We start from the raw sequence: 5110 nt of genomic DNA, 5'->3' as shown, positions 1-5110 counted from the left end.
GATGTTTACCCTTGCCATATCCACCATAGGTGTGGTCCCCCTGTTTACTCTCCCTCCATCAAACCTCTCCTGTCCCCTCCCATCCCCCTCCTCTTCCCTCCTTCATCCTGGGCTATAGTTGTAATTTATCTTTCATATGAAAGCATGAGTGATTATAAATTGGTTTCACAATAATATTGAGTACATTGGATACTTTTTCTTCCATTCTTGAGATACTTTACTAAGAAGAATATGTTCTAGCTCCATCCATGTAAACATAAAAGAGGTAAAGTCTCCATCTCTTTAAAGGCTGCATAGTATTCCATAGTTTATGTATACCACAATTTTTTAATCCATTCATGGGTGGATAGGCACTTGGGCTTCTTCCATGACTTGGCAATTATGAATTGAGCTGTAATGAACAATCTGGTGCAAAAATCTTTGTTGTAAAGTGATTTTTGGTCTTTTGGACATACACCTAGTAGAGGAATTGCAAGATCAAATGGCAGGTCTACTTTTAGATCCCTGAGTGTTCTCTAAACTTCTTTCCAAAAGGAATGTAATAGCTTGCATTCCCACCAGCAGTGCAGAAGTCTTCCCATTTCTCTACATCCAAGAATAACTCTTTTTTTTCTGAAAATAGTATAAGTCTTTACTCTCTGAAGAATATTTATTGGGGTTTATTCCTCTAAATAAAGGAAAACACTTAATAGAATTAATTCCCTTTGATTAAAATAGACTTACAAGGCTTTTTTCCCCCTACTTTAATTTTGAAATTTTAAGTGACTATACAAAAGGATAGAAAGAATCTGATTGGCTGTTTTATGTAAATATCTTCCCGATTAAGGAACGTTTATGGAAGTTTTTGCAGTAAAACTTATCTTCTTTTGGAATTGTTACATTTTTCTGGTAAGAGCTGCATTTGCTCAATCACTTCCATATTCTTATCGTGAGAATAAAAATATGCTATAATTAGAAAACACCCTCTTTCCCTAACCACAATTTTGGACAATAGAGTAACAAAGTCTGTTTCAAGTGTGAAGAGAGGCGGGGAAATCTGCATGATTCATGAAAGTAACAACAAATAAATCTTCCTGGGGCCCAGGTAGAGTAGTAAGAAGAATCCAGGAAGTAACAGCACCCCATCAACAGAAACGAAGGCATACTCTGTAAAATAACTTAAAGAGGTTATTCTGAGCCATATTTGAGGACCGTGCCCTGGAGCCAAACTCAAGAAGCCTTGACCAAGTGAGCTCACCATGGTTGGATTACCGTTTAGATTTATACATTTCAGGGAGACAGGAACTACAGATAAAACCATAAATCAATACATGGAAGGTATACATCAATTTGGCCCCAAAAGGTGGACATCTCAAAGCAAGAGTCTTACAGCTTATAGGTGGGTTTGAAGATTTTTTAGTTGCCAATTGGCTGAAAGAGTTGGACTTTGTCTAATAGACCAGGAGTCAGTGAAAAGGAATGCTGAGTGAGGATAAGGATGTGTTCATCAGAGACAAACTACAGGACACATGCCCAGACCTAAGTGGTTTGTTATATATATTGAAGACCTGAAGGGATATCTTACATTGCCTCAGACCTGTTAATGAGTCACAAAGGAAATCTCTAATAAGGGTAGGGGACATAATGAGGCATGTCTGATATCCTTTCTTCTGGCTAGCAACGCAGTTTTAGGGATCCCCTTGGCCAAGAGGGTGTCCAGTCAATCACCTGGATTTTATCCATCCTTTGGCCAAAATCTGCCAGAGGCAACATTGATGGTCAAACTCGCAGTTTGTCCCATCCATTGCCAGGGTGGTGTGACTACCTGCCCTGGGTCCATCCAGGCCCTGGGGGGGGGGGGGCCTTGTGACCAAGAGAACTGAATAGATAAAAGGGCTCACAGCCAATGACATGTTTTAAGCTAGATGGAACTAAAGATGGACAGGCACTCATCAATCCTTTGAACCCTTCTGGACAACATAAGAGTAAAACTCAAAATGTCAAAGGCAAGGCTAAAAAATTAATTTATCTGTCAGTGTTGAGCTACTATATTCTCTGCTTTAATTGTAAGCTTGTAGTAAACATAAGCATTGTTAATCATGTAAACTAAGGAATTTAGAGATTTTTGTTCTGTCACAATGTTTTAGTGATTTGCTCTTTAGTAATTTGTTCTAAGGTGGCTAAAAATTTCTTGTTTTATCTCTATGCATAAGCCCACAACTGGGAACATTTAAACTCAGGAAGTTCTAAGTCTATGGGAAGCAGGACATTTTTATGATTGGAATGGATATCTGCACCACATGGCTAAGAATGGAAAAGTCTTTTATTTTGTATTTGTTTAGGCTTCTGTGTGCTCATCTTTGATCTGGAAAGTTTAAACTAATCCAGTCCCTTCTGGTCCTTATAATCTCACACGCTCCTCTTCTGCAACAGTCCTTGGGGCTAATGGGTTGACAATGTTGAGTAGCAGGCTTTTGGTAGTGAATAACAGGTTAAGCCCAACGACATTCAATAGTTTTAAGTCCTAGAGATAGCAGGTAAATTTGCTATTTTCTGAAAACTTGTCATGACTCTGGAAAACAAAGCAAGAGAATTAGTAATGGATTAAACAAAAAGTCATTAAAACAATTAGTCCAGTCTCATGTAATTAATTTCTGTTCTATATAAAGGGTTGAGTTAGCAATACTCATAGACATATCAGCTTTCTAATTAATATCCTGGAATTTTGCTTTGTTTTAATCTGACAATATAATCTCCAAAGCTATCATAAATCTATATTTTAGAGAATTCACAGTCCCTTTTATGAAATTCCTTGAGGAAGCAAACACTTTGGATTTAGCCAGTTTAGAAAAAAATAACACTTTCTGAGACAAATCAAAACAAAATAATTGTCTATGGAGGACAAAAGTCTTAGAATAGGCATGGCTAAAGAGATAATTGACAAACAAAGTTGGATATTTTTGTGACATATAACAATTTAACATAATAATATAATTATTACCGATAACATACACCAAGTACTATCATCATTCTACAATACTGGAATGCACACATATTAATAACATGTATATGAAAACATGATCCAAAGAAAAATACCATTTAATATTTGAAAAATGTTTTCTGTACAGTTTTAACATACCAAATAAGCCTAGTATGTTACCCTTAAATATTCAGTGGTCCTAATACATAGTATTTAAAAAGCTAGTCTGAGATCAAAAAGACTAAATTTAGAATTATGATTTTTGAAATTTTGTCAAATATCAAAATCTTAAAACATTCGTTTAAATAGAATTACAAGTCATTCATCTAACTGACAGTGATAGTTGTAAAAGGATTCCAAAAGCAATACAAGAGTTCTATGGGTATAACTTCTTAACCCTTTTAAAGTTTAGTTTTGTCTGTTTAGCCAAAACCCTAATAAATACAAAACAGGGTTTGTCTTAAAGCATAAAATCTTTGCCTCTTTCAGGCCAGTTACCAAAAAGGTAAAAAAAAAAAACTCTTCTATAGTGCAATTTTTAAATTAAAAAAGAAACAGGTGATTCAATTCCATTAAAAACAAGTTAATGAGAAAGTGACATGAAGGCTATGTTAACCAGTTTGATGGAAGTGTTTCGGATTGTGTGTGAAAACCCCACACTGTACCCCAGAAGTGCATTAATGTACATAGTTACCATTCAATTAAAAAAAAGTTAATATATTAAAGAAACTTTGTTGTTTTAATCAATTTTTATATATCATAGCCACTGGATTCATATAAATTCCCTCTTCTGAATTCTATTTCAACTTGCACAATCTCACAAACATGCTGAAAACCTTCTGGTTTGACCTCATTTTCCCTTTTCTTAAATAATCAGTCCTTTTTTTTCACAAATGGGATTCTTTGTTTGTCATTATTAAAAGCCTGAATCTTACACAGATTGGTGGACTCGTGGTTCATGTCCATCAGCTCACTCAACTTTAGCACCTGTCTTGTCCTGAGTAGCTTTTCCCAAACTATTACCTTCACCATGAAGCTCCATAAGTTTTTCTAATTCAAACTTGGGTTTCTTCAGAATTTTTACTTTACTAACAAAGACATCATGGAGAAGATAAATAGATTGGCATGCCTTTTTATGTCTTTTCCAATGTTGTCTGGAATCAATTTATTGACAACTTTCAAGTCATTTGTCTGCACCTCTCTAGTCATGATTTCCATCATTTTCTTCTGCTTGAGGGGAGCCTTTTGGTGGTGGGCATAGGAGGTCTCCGGTATCTGATTGTTGCATTTTTTAGTAAAACCAATACAGAAGAGATGAAGCAAATAACCATGGGTAGTCTTAACGTCAACAGGAGCTTCAATCATAGTCTTCCATTTGTAAACCATAGAACACGTTTTGTCACACGGAAGATCCATGCCATGGAAGTTAGACAATTTTTGCCCTGAACATCTTTAGTAATCACCTTGAATTTTCTAAATGCAACTTCATCATTGTGCAGGTCAGCAAGACTCACTTCAAACACATGAACTTTGAGGCCATCGGTTGCAATTTTTGTTCCTTGAGTCCAGGTGACTAGTGTTTTTCCAATATTTCTTATATTGAACATAGAGGGAGACTTCACATTATACCAATCTTTCTTAGAAAATGGATCAATCACTTTCTTCTTGGCTCCCTTTTTGCCACCTTTCATAAGGTGCTTGTTCTTGCTGACTGCCATGGTGTGCTCAGTGAGCCAATAGAAATAATCAGTCTTTTTATTTCAGGACAAAAGTTTACCACATAAGATACTTTTTCATACAATATCATTCTCCTTTCTGTTTAACCTTTCTTGCAAAAACACAATTTTATATTTACTGTCTTTTTGCATCTCTCTTACTGACTAGTCACTTTCAATCTTATTTTTACTTTCTTTTCTTACTTTACTTTGTATTTTGAATCAACTTTTAAATAACACCTGAATTAGAAAAAATTACATATGTGTATATTTCTAATAAGAACACATTCCAACACATTTTTTAATAATTTTTATTATTAAAAACATAGTTTATTCCTTGGTACACTTTATATATAGAATCACAAGTGTTGACTATAATTATTTTTGGTAATTACATTTTAGTGAAAACTTACAAAGCTAAAAGTCATGAATTGTC

The 5110-nt window shown here is 34.9% G+C and overlaps 1 pseudogene; it reads right to left on the bottom strand.

Moving 5' to 3' along the window:
- Positions 1-3890: 3890 nt before the first annotated feature.
- LOC100951425 lies at positions 3891-4677 on the bottom strand (annotated as a pseudogene).
- Between the last annotated feature and the right edge of the window lie 433 nt (positions 4678-5110).

Source organism: Otolemur garnettii, unplaced genomic scaffold (genome assembly GCF_000181295.1).
Source record: "Otolemur garnettii isolate 467f Iridium unplaced genomic scaffold, OtoGar3 scaffold00274, whole genome shotgun sequence".
Taxonomy (NCBI): Eukaryota; Metazoa; Chordata; class Mammalia; order Primates; family Galagidae; genus Otolemur; species Otolemur garnettii.
This window is presented reverse-complemented; position numbering and strand designations above follow the sequence as displayed.